This window comes from Carex rostrata, chromosome 8 (assembly GCF_964058835.1).
Source record: "Carex rostrata chromosome 8, lpCarRost1.2, whole genome shotgun sequence".
NCBI lineage: Eukaryota > Viridiplantae > Streptophyta > Magnoliopsida > Poales > Cyperaceae > Carex > Carex rostrata.
The window spans coordinates 12,165,681-12,188,635 of NC_135925.1; the positions used below are offsets into that span (position 1 = coordinate 12,165,681).

Below are 22,955 nucleotides of genomic sequence, written 5' to 3' on the forward strand. Positions count from 1 at the left end.
AAAATTCAGAGAGGTAGTTGCAGATGTGTATGGATAGGAACAAGGCAAATAGGCATTATTCAAGCAAACAGTCGAGCGGCTGTAGTCGCGCGCTAAAAGCCATAAAACATAGTAATGCAGTGTCGGTGGCAGCACAGACTGGTCCGTTATGCCTATTTGATATTTATAATTATATAGATGTACAATTTGGGCCCCCCTGATTGTGACAGTATTACCGAATGATTCACTTCTTTCTTAAAAAAATAACTAGGAAATTAAGGAAAAGTTGTTTAATTAAATGGGCAAGTAAAACGCAAAGAGTTCCATTCCATTCCATGGCCTGTATGATTTGATATTTGAGCAATACGATTCATTTAAGGATGGATTTTGATACGGCTTAGATCTTGCCGTTGCTTAATAAAAGTAGATTTCTAATCCGATCTGTACTGTCTCGTCAATTATATAGGATGGTTCAAACGCAACACGAGGAGTGGTGATGTAATATTGCGCGGTATATGTACTTAATTACGGTGAAATTATTTTTAATTCAATTAACATCGAATGAATAAATGCATGTATCGTTACTCGTTCCATACAATCTACATTTGAGGTCTTAGCCATGAGCGTAAAAATGCTCATCTTTCTCGCCTTCTTCTCTACAGCATGCTACTTGTTCTTCCCCTCTTACAGACCAAATCTTGATATTTTTGCAAACTCAGTAATAGAAGTTCCTCCAGTCCAATCCAAACAATGTGACCCTGATATCGCCCCTTTTTACATATATGACCTACCGGCCAGGTTTAGCGAGCCACTAATCCGCAATTGTAGCGGCTTCAACCCGTGGAAGAACATGTGCCCCTACTTTGAAAACCAGGGCATGGGCCAGCCGCTTAACAAGTCGAGCTGGTATAACACATACCAATTAACCGCCGACATGATATTCCATGGACGAGCCATCAACCACCCTTGCCGCACAAAGGATTCATCCTCTGCAGTTGTGTTCTACATTCCATTCCATACCTCTCTATTTATACATGTATTTGGTAGTGATAATTACATAGCCCGGCGTGAGGCAATATGGCTTGACTTGCTGGACCATATCTCAAGTCTGCCAACCTTCGAACGGCATGGCGGTCACGACCATTTTTTAGTGAGTGGACACTTTGCGTGGGACTTTATACGCCCCCCCAAAAAGGATGGAGAACCCTCCCACGTAAATGATTTTCTTAAATTCCCGCAGCTGTCAAATGTGTCGGCACTCATCATTGAACGCAACACGCTTAGCAACAACCAATTCGGTATTCCATATCCATCCTATTTCCATCCGCAGTCCGATGCAGAAATCAGATCTTGGCAGGATGAGGTGCGTCGTTCAGATAGAACACACCTTTTCGCCTTTGTTGGCGGGGCCCGTCAAAAAGGACATGATGCAGAGATCTATCGCACAGCCGTGATTAGCCAGTGCAACAGGACTGAAAGCTGCCTGCTCTTACAATGCCACTTTTGGGGAGCTGTGTGGGATGCAGTAGATGAGATACTCGGAACATTGAAGAGATCCCACTTCTGCCTCCAACCGCCTGGTGACAGTTCGACACGTCGGTCAATTTTTGACTCAATCCTGACTGGATGCATACCGGTATTTTTCACAGATCTATCAGCTTACTTACAGTATGAATGGTATATTCCTGAGAGGAGAGAAGATTGGTCAGTTTTAATTGGACCAGATCAGCTATATCAGATTGAGGAGGTGTTGTCGAAGATACCAGAGAAAGAAATCAAACGAATGAGAGAGGTAGTCATAGGGATGATACCGCAAGTTACCTATGGGCATCCTAATGCAACATGGGCAGAGGTTGGGTTCCGCGATGCTGTTGACACGGCACTAGTTGAGCTAACCAAACGGGCACGACATATCAAGGATGGCACTGACGCCTCTCTGGAAAATTAGCTATAGTGTTTGTCTCTAAACAAAAAAAAATTAAGGAAAAGGAAAAGATAGCTGTAGCGCATAAGTTCATAATTGCCAAAATTTGCTTTCAATACATACCTAAGTGTTGCTTTTTTTTTGTAAAATCTATGATCAATTTAAGTTAGATTTTTCGGTGGCAATGTAGAGACAAACTTGTTACATAATAGAGAAAGGGGCCTATTCCTTTTAATTTGTCTATCTTTAGTTCTTGGCACTCAGTCTTTTAAAATCTGTGAGGATAGATGAGTTCTTGAGATCATTTCTGTTACGTAGTAACAGATTCAGGCCATAGTTTCAGACTGAAATTTATATTTTAGTAAGTTGATTTCAGGAAAAACTTAAAATAGTGTGCTTTGTTGCTCAGAATATTGTATATTGATTTCAGTAAGTTGAGAACTAGAGTAACCATGATTGTAGTTTATTCCTGTTTATGTTATTCAATATATTTATGTTTTTATATTGAACTAACAAGTTGACATTCTAATGTAACCTTGATCTGGTCAGCTAAAGGTACTCTACCCTCGAAAAGGTTAATTTGTAGCACACATATACAATAGATATTTCAAAACAAAAAACAGATTTAGTTATATTGTTTCGTCTCATTTATACATCGAGGAACATATGATCTTGTATTTAACAATATCCCTCCTCAATTTTAAAATTCATTAATATAAAGTCAACTGTTCAAAAAAAGATAAAAATTAACTTATAAACCTTCAATTTTACCACTTGACTTTATACTAAATAAATTATAAATTTATGAATTTCACATGTAAATCGATCGGTTTCAACAGTTTGGATTCGTCGTTTGAAGCCAATCCGGTAGGTTTAGGAGGCCATAGCACAACATGTCACTAAATATGCATAGTACTGTAGCCTGTAACTCTCTACACACAGACACACACATACTCCACTGGAATAGGAAAGGATGCTGCTACTGAGAGGCCATGTTCTTCCTGCTTGTTACAGATGGTCCTTTCTCTACAAATCAATGCAGTGTGGTTGTTGAAAAATGAAAGCAAAAATTGTGAGATAATTTATAAAACAAAGATAATTGGCTTCCTCGATCAAATTTCACAAAATGATGATGATCGAACAATGAATATTAGGAATCTAAGAAATGAGAAGCATAGTCATTTAGCTTTACCATCTCGCAGTTAAATGTGGTGAGCAGACAGAATACTGGTACGGAAGTTGGTGTTTCAGAAACTTAGTTGAAACAGTACCAATACTGGTATGGAATAAAATTCGATTCGACACAGAGACCATGTAAAGCTCAAATAAAGGATTGGATTGAATTTACATTATCAAGCATTTCATTGTTACAATCCTACGCTCAACACAGAGAATAATTACCCAAGTAATCACAAGTAAGAAACCGGAAAATCAAATCTTGTCATGAAGCTTAATTACAGCGTGACAGATTTCTTCTTGTTCTCAAGCTCTCTCCTCTTTATCAATCTTTACTCTCTCTCCTTCTCACACACTCTAGAATTAGACAGTAGTAGTATTGCGAAGCTAATGTTTCTAGCTTGTTGAACAAACCGCAAGAAGCACTTTTCTTCTCATGAGTTATGGAGTTTAGATATTACATTGGTCTTTTTTGCAAAAAGCCTTTGAGCTTAATAGGACCCACAGATCGGCCTACATGATCGATGGCAAGAAAACAAAAGCATGAAAACAACAGCATGTTGGCCCAAGCCCATGAACTGAAATGAGGAAGGACCCAACAGATAGATTGTTTTTAAGTTTAGGCGAAAAACAAGAAGAATAATTATTAATTTCTATTTGGATTTTCCTGGGAGATCTGTCCATACAAGAGGGGAGCATGACTACATTATGTACCTTCAACAAGTTATTTATTTTCTTATTTACTCTCAACACTTCAATATATTTAATTTGTCACTCTAAAAACTCTTTCTTTTTACTCATTACTCAAGAATTTTCAAGTTAACCATAATTAAAATCTTTGATATAAATAATAAAAGACAAAAATATCCTTTTCGTTCAAAATTAGTCCATCTAGGAGTGGAAAAAAAAAATTGTAGCTTGTGGCTCGATTGTAACTCACATCTGATTCGCTCACTAATAACTCGCTCATTACTGGACCGAGCTGTTCACGAGCCAGCTCACCACTAGCTCGGTCTAGAATTTACGAGTTCAAGCTGGAGCCTGACTACCTCGCCAATTCGCAAGGCTCGACTAGGCATCAATTTGTGAATTTGTGTGCATTTTATACTGTCCAGTTCGGCCCAGCTTGGTCCAAAAAGTTTGTAGATTTGTAAAATTTATCACGGATCATCAGGAAAATATATGAGAATGATGAGAGAAAAAAAAGAGTGGGTGAAATTAATCTTTTTTTTTTTACTTGGAGACAAAAGTAGTTAGAAGTTAAAATTATTCAAATTTAGGATTTAAATTCTTGTAGAAAGAGGTTTAAAAAATTGTGAATAGCATTTTAAAAGGTTACAGGCAGAAGTTTAAAAATTTGGATGTGAGCGTCAGAAATGAAAGTTAGACATTAAATACTTGGAGAGTGCTCAAAGATTTGTTTGGAGGGGCAATTATCGGGTTCCTTTTAATTAGAAATAGATAAATATATTTCATTAAAGTAAAATGTGTTAAATTTTATCAAAAATATTATTACACGTTTAATTAAATTATAAATAGTAAAGAGAGAAAATAATAAATACATTAACTAAGTATATTATTCATAAAAATCTATGATTCATCGTGATTATCCAAAACATTCATAAGCTCCTCAATAATTAAGCTATCCATATTACCTAACAGAGGCGGAAGGTAGTTGTGATAAAAGGTGGCTGAGTAAAATCCAAGTTTTTTATTTTTTTCTAAAAGGTATCTAGAAAATTTATTAAAATATTTATTTTATATGTCTCAGTCCCCTCTGATAATACAAAAAATTTAGGTGTATGTATAAGAGTAACGTCAACTTTACTTGCTTTGGTAGTTTGGTTCTCTAACTTACCAGATCACGTGACCGAGTAAATAAAAACATCTCACTTGAAAACTTGAAAAGTTGTTTTTATATGATGTTCTAAAAAAACGTCCGTTTAGGCCGATTAATCGTCTGATTAGTCGTTGGCTGTGATCAAACCATCAAGAAATTTTCCGATTAATCGACCAATTTTTTTTCGATTAATCGCTTAGCGGTACCATGTCCGTCCGATGAGCGCATACCGTTATTTACAACACTGGTTTAATATAGAAAGGCACAAACTCAACTAGGAAAAGGACAACGAGCATCACGGTTACCGAAAAAATAAAAATGTTATTGTAATTTTAGAAGAACTAAAAAAGAAGTTATAAAAATAGAAATCGAAGGAAAGGCAATGACGGATTAAAAAGTAACAAATTAATTTCTGAGGTTAAAAATAGAGGTGCTACTTTTACCCGATTACTTGGATCCGATCCGGAACCGAACCGGATCCGACCCGGAACCGACCCGGATCCGATTAATTTGGATAGGGTATGGTTTAAAAAATATAACCGATTAAATTATGGGTATGGGTACAAAATTAATAATTTAATATCCGACCCGAATCCGAACCGGAACCAATACTGTAATGGGTAGGATATGGGTATCATTTAATTATCTGACCCATAACCGGACCCGACCCGATACCCGTATAAATACTCGATAAAATATATATTAATAACTCTGCATCAAGTTTTTGTGTTAGATAATATATTTCAGCTGAGCTATAATTTGATAAAACTTAACCAAATTTATGCTACTGTTTTACACTACCCTTTAATTACATCCTTAACTAGCCCTTTAATTACGTCCTTTAATTTTTGTTCTATATTATACACATGTGACACATGACACATGATTGTCAAATTTATTCTTCCATAACCAGCTTATTTTATACCTTTTTTCTTCTATTACATTCAATTCATAGATTTTTTTGAATTATAGAAAAGGAAATCATCATCTCTAATATTTTATTTTCTAAAAATTATATCTCCTCCATCCTCCTGAATTCAAAAGCTATTAACAAAAAACTGAATTCAATATTTTTTGTTACACCATGAGTACTCCAAACAACCAACAACCAACTAATAATTTAGAGTTATTATTTTTATTTTGTTATGTAGCATGATATATTTTATTATTTACGAACATGATTAATAGTATAATTTTTATTTTGCAGTAGTTTTTAATTTATATTGTAATGATTTATTATATGAGATGTTTAAGAAATTATAATTATATTTAAATGTAAATAATTTCTTGAATACTTTGGAGTTGTGACCTATACCCGCTCTGGATCCGGAACCGCCCCGTATCCGAACCGGACCCGATAATCCACAAACAAGTTACGGGTATCTATTTACCCGGAACCGAAAGACTGGACCCGAAATATCTACGGGTAGATAGGTATCCGGATCCGGACCCGACCCGATTTGAAACAAATAAGTATATGGATCGAAATTTGGACCCGAACACTTTTAGGGTCCGGGTCCAAATATAATAGTACCCGGACTCGACCTGACCCGATAGCACCTCTAGTTAAAAATTTTTAAAATAAGAAAGATAAAATTAACTGCTACTTTTCCCGTCTCAACTGCTACTACATAACGAGCTTTTTCAGCCATGAAACTCGTTAAAATTGGACTTCGAAACAAAATGGGTGATGAGTTTCTTAAAAATTACATGCTTGTTTATATCAAAAATGAAATAACTAATAAGAATAGTTCAGATGATATTATTGCATAATTTGATCTTTTAAAAAAGCATAGATCTAAATTTAAATAATATAAAAAAATATGATGTATATGGTATTTTTTTTTTTGTTAAATATGTCATTAATTTGTTAATTATTGTAACTTTTATAAAATCAAATAGTGAAGAATCATATTATCTTGTATTTTATAGATTTTGGTTTTTATTTTAATATTTTTCAAGTATATGATGTTTGGTTGGTTAGCCCTCCTATACTCAAAGTTGAGTTCCGCCGTTGTTACCTAAGAAACAAAAAAAATATATTGATTACTTATATAATAAAGAATTAGAAAAGGTCAATAAAGAAAGGTTTTCTGAATAAATTGTGAAACTAGTGCCAATAAATAATTCAGGACTATGTGAAAGCAAAAAAAAAATTCTGTGTAATTAGTACCAGTAAATTGGAGGCAGTAAATTCCTCAAAATATTTTAACATCTCATATCAATTATATGGCTTAAGTTTTATTGTTTCTCTATGAAAGAAAGTATTGAAACAATCCAGGCTGCCAACCATCGTAATTTATAAAGAGGTGTTATTCATCCAAATATTGATTTTTATGTATGCAATTGAAAGTGACTATATCAGGAAATACCCATTATTTCACTGTAATATAAAGAACCCAAATAAGTGCTATGCACATTCAAACAAACCTGACTCGAATTCTGGTGTAAAATAACAAACTATGTTTATTCCTGGTTCAGAAATCCATTCTCAAATCATTCTCAAAACATCTCAAATCGCAAAATCTGAACAATGGAAGTGTCCACAGCACATCAACAAGAATGTCAATGTACATCCCAAATCGCAAATTCTGAAAAGCTAACTTCACTATCAAGAGATGCTAACAGAAGCAACGGATACCCACCAAAAGGGGTGTAATTATTGGAGAGAGCGTATCGACGAGAACGTCCGTATGATGTCCTATTTGGAAGTTGTTGATCGGAGAGCTGTTAATCAGCGTCGGAAAAAACAAGTTTTATTCTTTAATATTGCTGGGATGTGTTCTCTCTTGAGAAAGAAGACAATAAAAAATAATATATTTTTTGGGTCTTATGAAGGCCTTCAGGAAACTCAAAACCTTTGACGAGAATTCACGATTAAGATTTTGAGATAAAAGATGTGTCATAATCTTGCTAGAGCATTTAGAACTAAGATTTTGAGATAAGGGAGGTGTTTTAATTTTGCTGAAGGAATTATTGTTCATAAAAAAATTAAGAGTTTAAGGAGCGATAAGAAAGCTTGATTTAGAGTAATTTGTATGCCATAATTCAACCACGTCGATCGAGTAATCTGTTTTATTTTGTTTTAAATTATTAAGTCAAATTCAAATCCAGATTGGATCGAACAAGATTCATCTGACCTTAAAAAAAAATATACCTATAATATATTGTTTATTTTTATACCTTTTCAATTGCTTTAGAAATATTATTAAAATTGTTAAATTAACAATGGTAGTTTCACCTCCTCGATCAACTCTCATGCGAGTGAATTATTGACAGAAAAATGTTTTATAATTGTTCTCTAAAATATCAAAATAATAATAATAATAATAATAATAATAATAATGCTAATCAAATTGGCAATTGGTAGTAACAAGTTGACTATCTTAAGTTTATAATTAATTACTACCCGGCCGACATGGTCCCGTATATGTTCACGTTTTGCACGTTAGATTAGATCTCGATAGCTTCAAATTTTAACTTTAACAGTAATAAATTGACTTTCATGTGAGGTGTGCCATTTGCCAATCCTGCCCGATAGAAATGCATCTGCGTCTGTTTTTCCATTGTACCTATGCAAGGGCATTTTGGTCAAAGGTTAATATGGTATTGGGTTTTCAACTGGTACGCTTTGGGAACTCGGTACAGCATATAGTAGATACATCTTGGAAGTCATGCAGGAATTACATTAAGAGGTGTCAGTGGGGAATTTTTTTCTTTGCTGCCTGCTGGTACTTATGGAGGAATAGAAACATGAAATTTTTTTAAGGGAAGAGCAGTGATTCTATTTTGGGAGCTGATCATGCTATTCGAGATGCAAAACTTTGGCTCCAATTCTGTTCAGAATTAAATGAGGATGCTGCTGTTATTCATGTTTTCATTTTGTTGTGTAAAAGATGTATTTTTAATAATGTAATAGTTGAGACAGGTATAACACCTGATAGCCACTATCAGGATTTAAAAAAAAAATAATAATAAAATGATTTGTTGGGTTGCTACTTGCTATCAAATATTAGTAAGTGCGATGAAAAATGTCAAATATAATAAATTTAGCGCTCGGTGCAACATTCAAAGATCTAATTTTTTTTTAACGTTGGATCTTATTATATAATTTTGGTTCAATTAAAAGATTATTTAGACAATTTTTTAACTATATTTTTAAATTTGTAATGATTTTAGCTTATTGAATTTTTTTTTTGTTGATAAAAGTGGATAAACCATTGATTTCTTATTAAAGAAACCTACAATGTCATAGGAGACGGTACCAAACCTCTAGTATCAGATCCTGTGAGAAACAAGCTACAAATGTAAAACATACATATAAAACAATATCAATGGCAACATAGCATCTAACCTATAAAAAGAAAGATCTCCAACTAAACAAGCAAAACAACCCTTTATAAGCACCAAAAATCAAAACCAACTGAGGCTACTCTTCTGTTACTTCACTTTGATGCATGTTTTGGTCGGATCCAGCGATAGGTAGCAAACACCTGATTACCTCTTCCTGCCCATGCTGCCCTACCTGCAATGATGAATTCACATAATATACCACAATTTGATCAATATTAGTAGGAAGTAATAAAGATAACTTCAATAATGAACCAAAACATTTATTCTTCACCAAAAAATACGTTGAAGCTATAATTTGAGCCCCTACTAATTTGGACTTTGTTGTAACCCCTTGGAAACATAACTTATTCCTAGCTAACCATACTGACCATAACACAGCTCCTCTAAGTAATTCTACTAATAACATATCCTTCAAGGGAATATCTTTGTCAATAAACCATTATTTTATCAATATTTGAATAATCAAAAGAAAAATGGTTAAAATCAGCTATCCAATTCCAAATACTTCGAATAAAATGACACTGCACAAACAAATGATCTATAGTCTCAGCTGCACCACAAAACACACAAGACACATCCCCCTGCCATCCTCGTGTACTCAAAGTCACCTTAGTAAGTACACTTTTTTTTCTTAACTAACCATAGAAAAATTTTAATCTTAAAATGAATATTGACCCTCCACACAGTATCGTAATCTCTATTCCTAATTCCTCCAAACTCCAACCACTTATAGAAAGAGTGAACCATAAATTTACCTTAACCATCCCATCTCCAAAAAAGTCTATCCTTTATATCCCTAAAGATACGCACCCGACCTAACTGATCACACAGCTTCATCCATTCTTCCCTAAAATCCCCTACCAATTGTCTTCTAAATACAAAATTTACAGTACCCTCAGCACATGCATCGGCCACAGAAATGGTAATATCTACAGCTATTGAAAATAGTTTTGGATATAAATCACATAAAGCACAATCACTTAAACATCTATCATACCAAAATAATATATCGGCTCCATTACCAAGTTCTTTGCTAAAACCTAAGTCCACTATATGTTTACATTTACACACCCCCGACCAAAAAGCAGACATAGTAGTAGTACAACCTAACAAACTATACTTTGATTTTAGAATGCATTTCCACTTCCCATTTACCCCAGGATCATTAAACCTATACAACCACTTAGCCAGCAAAGCACAATTAATAGTCTTTAAATTTATCAATCCTAGCACCCCTTGATCCTTGTCTGCACACACCTCTTGCCATGATACTAGTGAAAAAAAATTTCCTAACTGAATGACCCCCATACCAAAGAAATCTTCTCCTTAACTGATCAATTTTGTGTCTAATCGTGACAGGCATGTTATAAATAGCTAACCAGTATAATGGAATAGCGGAAATGACATAATTAAGTAAAGTAACTCTACCCCCTATAGAAAGTAACTTGCTCTTCCATCCTTGCAAACGTTTTTCTATTTTGTCTATCAACACATTTCAACACTCAATAGGTATAGTTTTCCAATGAATAGGAACCCCCAAATACGTAATTGGTAACTGAGAAACAGTACATCCAAAAATGTCCGCTAATCTATTACTGTCAACTTCACTAATATTTAGAGGAATCAACACACTTTTATGATAATTAATCTTAAGACCAGTCATGTTTTCAAAACCAGAAAGTAGGAGTTTTAAAGTTTCTACCATGTTATCTTTGGCCTCTAAAAAAAATTTGTATTGTCTGCAAAATGCAAATTTAAGATATCCCCAAGGACCCCAACCCCTTCAAAATTACCTAATCCTTTCAAATAACCAGTTTGTTTAGCATTACTTAAAATTCTATTTAAAGAGTCGGCTACAATATCAAATAAAAAAGGAGATAATGAATCTCCTTGTCGTAGTCCTCTCCTACAACTAAAATAGTCAACTAAGGAGCCATTGACACTAATGCAAGTTCGACTACCAGACAATATCTCCTTAATCCATCTTTGAAAAGTTTCCCCAAAACCTCTTGCTTTTAGAACTTCAAACAAAAAATCCCAATTAATAAGGTCATAAGCCTTCTCGAAATCTAACTTAAAAAGAAGACCTTTTTTATTTTGATACCCTAACCTGATGTAAAACCTCTGATGCAACAACAACATTATTCATTATGTTTCTACCTTTTATAAAAGTTATTTGTGTATCATCAATTAAAAAATCCATAACCCTAGCTAACCTATCAGCCAATAACTTTGTAATAAGCTTAAAACTACAATTAATTAGGCTAATGGGCCTATAATTAGAAATAGAAGGTGCTACTTCTTTCTTAGGGATTAGACATACATAAGCTAGATTTAGTTTAGAAATATCCAGGTCATGAAAATAAAAAGAAGCAAAAAGTTTGTACAAATCTGATTTGACAAAATCCCAACCAGCCTGATAAAACGCAAAAGAAATGCCATCTGGCCCCGGTGCTTTAGAAGCATTGTAATTAAATAAAGTAGCTTTAATTTCATCTATAGTAACCAAAGTTTCTAAGTTTTTACGTTGACAGCCATCTAACATCTCTGTATCACTCCATAAACCCTCGGCTAAAGTCATATCCCTATCACAAGTGGACCCTAATAACCTTTTATAAAAACTAGTCACATTTTTTTTTAATGCTATAGGATCTGTTATTAGAATTCCTTCATGTTCTAAAGATAAAATAATATTTTTCCTTTTCCTATTAGAAACACAAATTGTGTTTAAATCCCCTTCTAGAAGCCACTGTAATCTAGCCCTAGTTTGTCAATATGACTCTTCCTCACTCATAATTTCTTTAAACTTCACATGACAAGCAACCCATCTATCCAATTCATCCCTCTCTAAGCGATCTGACTCTTGTTTTTTCTCTAAAATCCCAATTTCATTCAATAATCCTTCTTTTAACCGTTTCTTTTCTCCTAGGAAATTACAATGCCATCCCTAATTTTCTAACTCATTTTCTGCAATTTTATTTTCCAATTATTACCTATATCATGTAATATCACATGTTCGGTCCACCATTTTTTCAATAGTTCTAAAAATCCTTCATCTTTTAACCAATTCCTATCAAATCTAAACATATATTCCTTTCGCGTACTATCCAATTAAGTCAACTTTTTAAAGTAAAGGAGAGTGATCTGAGTAAATTCGAGGAAAAGAGGTCAAAATTATTGAAATTATCTACTAACTTTTTTTTATTTTGCGATTAAAAAGACCGAAGTTCAGTTTCATATATAAAAGGAACAAAAGTAACTTACAAAAATTGTCTACTAACTTTGATTAAAAATCTATTTGTCGTGATCACTAAGAAAGTTGATAACGTCGACGTTACTGTGACGAATCCATTTATTGAAAAAAAATGTCATAATAATGATATAAAATCATTGAAGCATAATCACGATTTAAGTATAGCTAGCACAACTTTTATGACATGATTTTTTTATTATTTGTCTTGCTCACTAACGGAAATGAGAATTGCAATACAGATATAAATAAGCATCAAGTTGAATTCAAAATATGCAAACTTTTTTCTTAGGCACCGTCGGAAATAATATCGCAATTAATTATTTTCTTTTGTTTCAGCCTAATACTGACTTAAAAGTTTGGATTTATCCCTGAGCTCATTTTTTTTTACCTCTTTTCCTCAATACCGGCAGTCAGTAATTTAAAAACTAAAAATTTAATTTCGAAAATGTATATATTAACGGTGGCGGTTCGTCCATTTTTATACATCACTATGTTAATTTTTGCATGTAATATTTGAAAGTGTTACAGAGAATAAACTCCACTAAGATAACCAGTAGCATTAACTCAAAAGGAAATTTTTTGACTTAATGAATCTCAACAGTCTGATTTTAAACAGAGCCAATCCAACTCCTACTTATAACTTAGGAGACCTTTAATATTAGTACGGATCTAGTCCGAATGAATTTTAAAACATATCGGTGGTTAAAATTCATTAACTCAAAAGATTATATTTTAAGTTAATGCAGAGGATAAGAATTGGTGATCTGATGCATCTGGAATCCCCACGAAGAAGCTTCGGTAATAGTTCATTAATTCCCGGCATAACAGTCGCCTCTCTGCACATTACCATATGTTTTCACCAAAACCAATGAGTCATTTCTTTCTTAAAAAAATAATTAGGAAGGAGAGAAATTGTGTAATCAACTCCATGCAACTCCGAGTACGACATATATCATATGTGAATTTTGTTTTTATTACTAAAAGCAATATATAGGTTTATCTTTTTATATTACGAGATGTAACTTACTGATAAAATCAAATAAAAGTCAAAATTAAGTGTTCCTGTATAATTTGACTTTGAGCAATACGATTCATTTAAGGATGGATTTTGATATAATATCGATCAGCCGATCTGATACGGCTTAGATTAATTAATAAATAATAGATTTTAAATCCGATCTGTACTTTCTCATCAATTGTATACAACGGTTCTCAAACGCAACACATGGAGTAGTGGTGATGTAATGCATGGTATACTTACGTTGAATTTTTTTTTTTAATAAAATTATACATCGAATGAATAAAGGCATGTATCGTTAATTGTTCCTTGCAATCCACATTTGAGGTCTTAGCCATGAACGTAAAAGGGCTCACCTTTCTTGCCTTCTTCTCTGTAGCATGCTACTTGTTCTTCCCCTCTTACAGCCCAAATAATGTTGATATTTTTGCAAACTCAGTACTAGGAGTTGTTCCTGTAATCCAATCCAAACAATGTGACCCTGATATCGCCCCTTTTTACATATATGACCTACCGGCCAGGTTTAGCGAGCCACTAATCAACAATTGTAGCGCCCTCAGCAAATGGCAGAACATGTGCCCCTACTACGAAAACCAGGGCATGGGCCAGTCATTTAACAAGTCGAACTGGTATAACACGTACCAGTTCAACGCCGGCATGTTATTCCATGCACGAGCCATCAACCACCCTTGCCGCACATATGACTCGTCCTCTGCATTAGTGTTCTACATTCCATTTCATATCTCTCTCTATGTTCATAAATTTGGTTACGAGAATAACATAACCCGGCGTGAGGCACTATGGTTTGACTTGCTGGACTATATCTCGAGTCTTCCAACCTTCCTACGGCATGGCGGTCATGACCATTTTTTAGTAAGTGGACTCATGGTGTGGGACTTCATACAGGCCCCCAAAAGGGACGGAGAACCCTACCGCATAAATGATTTTCTTAAATTCCCGCAGCTGTCAAATGTGTCGGCACTAATCATTGAACATAGCACGCATAGCAAGAACCATATCGGAATTCCATATCCATCCTATTTCCATCCACAGTCTGATGCTGAAATCAGATCCTGGCAGGATGAGGTGCGTCGTTCAGAGAGAACACACCTTTTCTCCTTTGTTGGTGGGGCCCGTCATAAAGGACATGGTGCAGAGAGCTATCGCACAGCCGTGATTAGCCAGTGCAACAGGACTGAAAGCTGCCTTCTTGTACAGTGCAATTTTTGGGGAGCTGTGTGGGATGCAGTAGATGAGATACTGGGAGCATTGAAGAGATCCCACTTCTGCCTCCAACCGCCAGGTGACACTTTCACACGTCGGGCAATTTTTGACTCAATCTTGACTGGATGCATACCAGTGTTTTTCACAGAACAAACAGCTTACTTACAGTATGAATGGTATATTCCCGAGAAGAAAGAGGATTGGTCAGTTTTAATTGGGCCAGATCAGCTATATCAGATTGAGGAGGTGTTGTCGAAGATACCAGAGAAAGAAATCGAACGAATGAGAAAGGTAGTCATAGGGATGATACCGCAAGTTACCTATGGGCATCCTAATGCAACATGGGCAGAGGTTGGGTTCCGCGATGCTGTTGACACGGCACTAGTTGAGCTAACCAAACGGGCACGACATATCAAGGATGGTATTGACGCCTCTCGAGCAAATTAGCTATAGTGTTTGTCACTTTCTCTCTAAAAAAATTAAGGGAAAGGAAAAAATAGCTGTAGCTTGTAAGTTTTTAAATGCCAAAATTTACTCTCAATATATAGCTAAGTGTTGCAATTTTTTCTAAATCTATGTGCTCAATTTAAGTTTAGCTTTTTCGGTTGCAATGTAGCAGAAAAACTTGTTCCTGAAACGAGAAAGGGGACCTATTCCTGGTGATTTTTCTACCTTTAGTTATTAACACTCTGGCTTTTAGTATCTGTGAGGATAGATGAGTACTTGAGATCAAGTTGATTTCAGCCAAAACTTAAAATAGCTAGCGTGCTTTGTTGCTTAGAATATTGTATGTTGATTTCAGTAAGTTGAGAATAGAGTGACCATGATTCTAATTTATTCATGTTTACGTTATTGAATATATTTATATATATTTTTGTATTGATCTAACAACTGATACCGCAAGTTACCTATCGGCATCCTAATGCAACATGGGCAGAGGTTGGGTTCCGCGATGCAGTTGACACGGCACTAGTTGAGCTAACCAAACGAGCACGACATATCAAGGATGGCACTGGCTCCTCTCTGGCAAATTACCTATAGTGTTCTCTCACTGGTTCCTCACTCGGCATACCGCCATCACGTGACTACAGGGTATGTGAGCTAGCTAGGGTCCTTGGCATGTACAGTTTACCATCCTGGTATCTCCGAATTTAACCACGTACTTGCAAGCCCTCTTCACAAACTTCATAGTGCCATCTAATCTACAGCTGATAGGAACGTACTCATTCAGATTTTGCACTTCGAATTATGTACCATCATTATCCATCGGGATCACGGACATAGTTGCACCTTTGTCCCTGTGTTGTCTTAGTTTCTCCTCCACCCTTATTGAAAATGATTGATTCCTTCTTATTAATTCTATGGCCTTAGCATGCCGTTCCTAAAATCAGGCATTTAACTTGTAGAATGTGTCCTCTACAACTGCAGCCACAGGCAACATCCGACTTTAACTTGTAGAATGTAGTATTTTCATTAACCTCGAAGCCAAATGCGGCCTCTTTCGTGTACTGCACGCCATCTTCATCCCTTTGTAGCTTGCCGCCCACATACAGTGCAACTAACATCTTTTCGCACCATTATTGCGACCAATTTGGAGCAAGTCCAGACGCGAACAGCTCACTGCTACTTTTTCGCACCATTATTGCGACCCACAATTTCTTCACAGTTTCTGATTTTTGGGCTGCTAGAGGCCCAGAACGATAGGTATAGATGGGGGCTCTTGGAGAGAAAGGGGAGGCCGACATTTTCACACATCACCACAGCTGGGAGCGACCTCAAGAGCTAGGGTTTCAGATCTAGGGCGATTTGGAGAGGGAAAAGCTTGAGGGAGAAGAGATTTGTGCTTGGATTTGTATTCTCTACTCTATTTTTCTTTCTCTAGACTTTGGTAACAACTTGTTTATTACCTTTGTAACTGTTTGTGCCCTCATGAGAGGCTAATCTCCTCTCTAGGGGCGATGGTATGTAAAACTCGAAACTAGGTGCACTCTATCTTACTCGATTTGTGGTTTTTATTGACTATTAGCGATTTACTCTTTTAATGCTTGATTTATACATGGATTGGGTGGTATAACCTTACTCCTCCAATACATGAATTTAGGGATTTATCCAATGAGTAAAAAATAGGTTATTAGGACGAAGTACTTAACTGAGAAGTTCGAAGTAACCTAAAGGTACGATATTAGCCCGCGAAGTACTTAACCGTGAAGTGTACGCTATTATCAATGACTAAAAATCACTTGCGTTAACTCCCTGAACAAAAAGAGTAAATAATAGGTTATTAGGACGAAATACTTAACCGAGAAGTTCGAAGTAACCTAAAGGTACGATATTAGCCCGCGAAGTACTTAACCGTGAAGTGTACGCTATTATCACCTTGACAGGACGCCCACGTATGCTTTAGAAACATGAATCGAGTAGATTGAGACCCTAGTGGATAGGAATACCAAAGCCCCTGGAACTCCTACACTTGAATCAGACCCAAGACATTTATCATTTGCTTCTTTCGATTTAATTAGATTTAAAAACCAACCCAAACTCCGGTAGTCTAGCTTAGTGAATTGGCGAGAACCAGTACTTTACGAGTTGTCCGTGTGGATTCGACATCCGAACTACTACTTGATAAGGTTGTATGCTTGCAATCAAATTAGGTGTATTAGGGTTCATAATTAGCTATAGAAAAACACGAACAGTGGACCAACATTTGTAACTGTTCTTGCAACTGCTATACGGTCTCTTATCTTTGAAATCAATATAGATGGCACGTTAAGATTTTGGGGGCTTTTATGAAAATTTTGACAATTAGCTTGATGACGTGCCATTAAGCTTACTGCCAAGTTGTTATATCCCATTAAGCATAGGAAATCTATGTAATCAGGTAGACCTGAATCAAATATCAGACCCGGATCCACAGCTTTATTTGGGTCAACATGGCCCCCGCCAAAGTCGAATGGGTTTGCTAGTTTATATGGAGCCCCTTCAGCTACGATGTCATATCCATAATCATCTTTTGTATAAGCTCTGATTTTCCCTTTTAGTTAATATATCACAAAGTCAAATTCACACAAATAATATTTATAATTTTGTTTTTACTGTATTGGCACATCTTACCTGTGGTTACTGGTTACCAGTGCGGATTTTAGAGCAGCAGGACTCCAGGTAGGATGTACTGATTTAAGAATTGCCACAATAGCTGATACATGAGGGCATGCCATTGACGTGCCCGACTCAATATTAAAATGGACGGGTCCAGTAGAAGTTGATAGTGGTAGGGCTGGAGACCATGATGCCAGGATATTTACACCAGGAGCAACAACATCAGGCTGCAGTTGATTCGCAAATATCAAAGGCTTATTTATTTGTTTACTTTGTAAAGAAAAATATTGAAGGTACATCGCAGAAATAGCTGATATAATTTATGCTATCTAGATTGCAATTATTTTAACCTTTAAGACAAATGGAGATAAAGAACTGGGGCCTCGAGAGGAGAAATACGCAACTTCAGGGGCCATCAGTTTGCCAACAACTGTTCTAATTGATGTAAATTTGACCACTGGATTTCTGAAAGATGAAAAACTGAGGTGAATAATCAGAATAAAATGTTATCAGTAATACTTTTTAATCAATGGATTTCTTAGGCCGTTCAGATAATCATACTTTGTAGTGCCAATGTAAGATAAACATAGAAGTTCCAGCCTCAAAGTCAACTTGCACACATGGTATGTCAAATGAAAATGCGGTATCTTTTGTCAGAGATTGGGCGAATATTACACCAACACCATGAGGCCATCCTTTGAGTTCTTGTTTGAAAACAGAGCACCACATTTCCTCTTACTAATGTGGAATTTAGAGAACCTGTATTGCAACTTCTGTGGAAATATCAGTTTAAATAAATAGAAGAGTAAATTTAAAGCATGTCCTTAACGGCCAAAAAGCAAATTGCATGTAAACTTTGAAGATCTGTAGATGATTTTTAAAAGGAGACAACAAAGATGCAATTCAAATAACTACAAAAGTGTAATTACCTTGCATCAGCTTCTGACGCATCAGAGGCTGCAACATCTTCGGCATAAACAATCTTTAAAAGTTTATCGCGGTACTTTCCAGTAAACAAAGACTCTCCCTGAATTTTTATAAATCAAATAAGCAAATGTGTGAGCTCAAAGTTTAATTTAATTTTTTTCAGCTTTTAAGTTTTAATATATATACTAACCACAAAAGAAAGGTTATTTCCAAGAACAACTCGTGAGAGAAATGCCCTATCAATTGAACTCGCTCCAACCATTACAACCCAAGGTGCACCATTTATAATTGTCTCTGGAAAAGGCCCTGAATTTCCTCCTGAGCAAACCACTACAATTCCTTTTGCTGCTGCATGGAATGATCCGACGGCCAAGGCATCATCTACGTAGTCTGGGAGCGGCGGGGATTGACCTAGAGAAACTGAGATTACATCCACGCCATCATGGATCGCGTCATCGAAGGCTGCCAAAATATCTGCTGAGCTGCAGTCGCTAGTTGACCAACACACCTTGGAGCAGTAAGAGGTATAATTAGGGGTAGAATTAGGTTTTAAGTTGTTTTCATTTCATTTAACTTTTCAATTAATCACCTTGTAGACTGCTAGGTGGGCCCTGGAGGCACCGCCTCTAGCAATGCCAGAAGCAAGGTTGAGAAAACTGGCACTGGTGACTGGAGATCCGGCTGCCGTGGATGATGTGTGGGTCCCATGACCGGCCACATCCCGAGAAAGAGAGAAACTCCATAGTGGTGGTTTTGTTTAATTTGCCGTTTTCAGCCTCATAGCCTTTTATGTACCACTTTGCCCCAATGATTTTCCTGCGAACCTAAGATATACTTTTAACTCACTACCTTGTGATATTTTTTTGTGAACAGATGCTGTAAATTTGAACTAGGGCCCTGAGGACATTGATAGGTAGTGAACTAGTGATAATTCAGGAAATTTTAACTCAATTGCTCTATCTCTAGATGAAAAAAATAAAGTTCAAAAAAGCAACAAAAAATCTAAAAAGCATCAAATCATACAGTATTTGATGAACAATGGCCAATTGTTATTCATGATAGAAACAACAAAGAAAGAAAGTAACCTATTGCAATTTGACATAGTGAAATTTTCTCCTTCAACACATTTTCCTTTCCATCTAGACGGAATTTCACCCATACCATCATCTCTAAAGCTCTCCGATTCGGGCCAAATACCTTTGATTGAACAAAGAAAAAATTATGGCCAAAAGAATCATAAAATCCCAAAATTAATTAATTTAGTCCTAATCAGAATTTGAAAACTATGTAAAGCAATTACCAGTATCTAAAATGCCGATAATTGAGTTTTGACCAGGGTTGTTAATTGAAAGAGGTCCATCTGAAATTGAGGGACTCAAATGCATGAAATCCCAACTCCTGGTGGTATGCAAATTAAGGTTCCGGTTCGGTAACACTCTTACAACTCCGGGAATATCTGTGTTACAAACTGTAAAACCTAAGTACGAATTAATTTCAGAAAAAGAAAGTATACTGTGCAAAATTGCTAGTATTTCTACCGGCCAGAAGGGCAGCCTGAAATGGAGAGAGCACAGCTGCAAAGCCTGAGAAACTGTGTTTGTAGCTGTAAATAATTGATCCTTTTGCCTCTTTTGAACTACAGAAGGAGATGAATCATGGTTAATTTTCAAAACTTATCAGCTGGTACCAGTATAATACCAACCTATTTCAATATGGTTGGCTCAATTAACCTCTGTCGCAGAATGATATTATATTGGACAAAAAAAGCCTAATAAGTGAATTATTTAAGGAAAAAAAAACTGAAATGAGATCTAATTCTTCTAGATGGTCCATTACCTGTGTCTATAGTAATACTACTAAACCTGACAGCGACCAGTGTATGAGAGAGAGAGAGTGCGTGTGGTACCAGCCTTTTCTGGTACAGTACCGCTCTCTGTCAGTGGTACTGATACGGTACCAGTCCGATTGGGTTTGATTTTAGACAGGATCAGTACTGCTGGACTATCTAGGCTTTTTTTGTATTTTTGTTTACGTTTCCCTTCATTTCAATATATTTTGGCAGCTGTTGCAAATTTTTCAAAAAAAAAGTGCGTGTGTGTTTTGGAGGGGGGATGAGAGAGAGAGAGAGAGAGACCTCCCAACTCCCAAGTTGCAACGGACCTAAGTCTCAATTGCAGAATCAAACTATCTCAATAGAAAAGAGTAAATCAATTTGAGTAATTTTGTAATAAAGAAGAAAATCAGATAGAATAAGAACTCCAATGCCAGAAAAGCAATTGGCCAATTTCATAGAGTAAATTCACGATACAACTCCACAGGAGCTTAAGCCTTATGTAGGCGATGCTCAACGTAAAAGAAAGTAGATAACTTGGTAGAGAAAATAAGCTAATTTATTCTTCGATTGCCATGTCAGCATGGAACGATAACATAGCCCAACAGACTCCAACTGATTCTGCGACTGTCAGCGATCTGTTTGCCTAACCCACCTCTCCAGTTATGCTTGACTTGCGTCTCTTTTTCTTAGCACCACTTCCCACCTTGTCAGCCACACAGTTGTTGCTATTAGCCCAATTCTTATCTGTCTCGTGAGCCCCACTGTCAGCTAATGGATTTAAATGACTGACCGTTCTGTCTGACCCTCCTGCCCACTTCTTCTTCTCCTTTAATTGAATTTTCTGCCTCAACGGTTATCCCCAAATCAACTATCTCCCGTTGCACAAGTACAGAGGCAAGGATACTGTGGTGCGTTTCTTGCACAAGATCTGGTTCAATATCTGGCTCCTTATCTCCCATATACACTATGTATACCTAAGAAAACAAATTTACAAACCCAATTCCTTTTACAATCTATAGAACCCAAATTTTTGGCCAGGCATCAAAACAGAAAGCTAAAAGAGCCGACATGAAAAATATCTCACATTGGATTTGGATCCATAATAATGTAAATTAGAATCCAGTAACAATTTATATGCTCCGAATGTGAATCTATAGGAAATAAATCTGCTGTTATTCTGATCTCAATCGATGATCTTCGTTGAGATTCATGCCGTAATTTTTAAAAATACCATATCCCAAAAAAATAATAAATCAAATAACCATGTTTTTTGAAAAAATTCGAATTTTGACACAGCCGCATTCCCTGGATGCGGAACATTTCTGGGGTGGACGCATCTAGGGGCTGAGGCTTTTTATCTCGTGCAGGGGAAGGAAAAAGAGAAAGAGGGAAAAAAAAAAGGGGGGGGGGGGGGGGGCTCGGCTCCTAGATGCAGTCACTCACCTCAGAAATGGTCCACATCCCCTGGATGCGGCCCCCAGAAAGGTGGCAGCATCTAGAGGATGCAGCCATGTGAAAATTCGAATTTTCCAGAAAACGTGATTATTTATTTATTATTTTTTGGGGTATGGTATATTTAAAAATTTCAGAGATTCATGTATCAATTTTTTTTTTTAAATTCACACATACAAAAATTTGATCGGTTGGGATCGAAAAAATAGGTTCCTCTTAGTCCCTCAGAATAACAGCAGATTTAATTCCGAATCTATATCCAGTAAAATTAACTTAACATATTTACAATTGAATCCGAATCATTTAAAATGTTTCAGTCAAAAATATTTCATCCATTATCTACAAATAAATTTATTTTTAAAAAATAAAAAATCAAATTATCGGAAAATGGATGTATTTTTTTTCGATCAAATGGTAAAACATGTGAATTTAGAGTTCATTTGAGTTGGAAATCAACAAAACCAAACTATTAATTTGATTCTATTATTGGGAACAAGCTAGATAATGATTTGGTCTCATTGATTTTCCACATTAATGTAAAAATCATTGGTTCAATCTCATTTATCAAAAAGAAATCGATCAATCTAGTTTGCGATAATTCTATTTTAATTTATAAAAATTAAAAAATTTGCATCATCATTCATCAACCTTCTGTTTTCTTTTTTATTTTTTATTTTTATCTGGTAGAACGTGCCAAGCTCTTAGGTAGTAAAATTGGTTAATTCTCAGCACGTCATTTTCGTTTCCTTATAGCTTTGAGGAACGTGCTAGGCTCATTTTATTTTTATACATTTATACAAGGAACGTGCCACGCTTAATTGAGTAATGCAAGGTAAAACTTATATTCGAAAATTAAAAATAAACAGGTATTGATAATTA

General features: G+C 35.7%; 3 pseudogenes across 3 annotated transcripts; 2 read left to right on the plus strand and 1 right to left on the minus strand.

Annotated features, from left to right (window-relative positions):
- The first annotated feature begins 516 nt into the window (after positions 1 to 516).
- On the plus strand, positions 517 to 2,138 carry LOC144558797 (putative xyloglucan galactosyltransferase GT17 pseudogene; annotated as a pseudogene). Its single transcript, XR_013512992.1, has one exon. The product of XR_013512992.1 is annotated as a putative xyloglucan galactosyltransferase GT17 pseudogene (transcript).
- Positions 2,139 to 13,862: 11,724 nt separating this feature from the next.
- On the plus strand, positions 13,863 to 15,327 carry LOC144558384 (putative xyloglucan galactosyltransferase GT17 pseudogene; annotated as a pseudogene). The gene has a single exon (XR_013512890.1). The product of XR_013512890.1 is annotated as a putative xyloglucan galactosyltransferase GT17 pseudogene (transcript).
- A 1,690-nt stretch (positions 15,328 to 17,017) lies between these two features.
- On the minus strand, positions 17,018 to 22,136 carry LOC144558549 (subtilisin-like protease SBT3.6; annotated as a pseudogene). Its single transcript, XR_013512937.1, has 14 exons — positions 22,068 to 22,136; positions 21,415 to 21,598; positions 21,277 to 21,368; positions 20,925 to 20,950; positions 20,329 to 20,426; positions 20,091 to 20,246; positions 19,876 to 19,987; positions 19,380 to 19,606; positions 18,981 to 19,298; positions 18,793 to 18,890; positions 18,450 to 18,636; positions 18,214 to 18,343; positions 17,889 to 18,090; positions 17,018 to 17,786 (listed from the first exon to the last, which is right to left on the minus strand). The product of XR_013512937.1 is annotated as a subtilisin-like protease SBT3.6 (transcript).
- Positions 22,137 to 22,955: the final 819 nt, after the last annotated feature.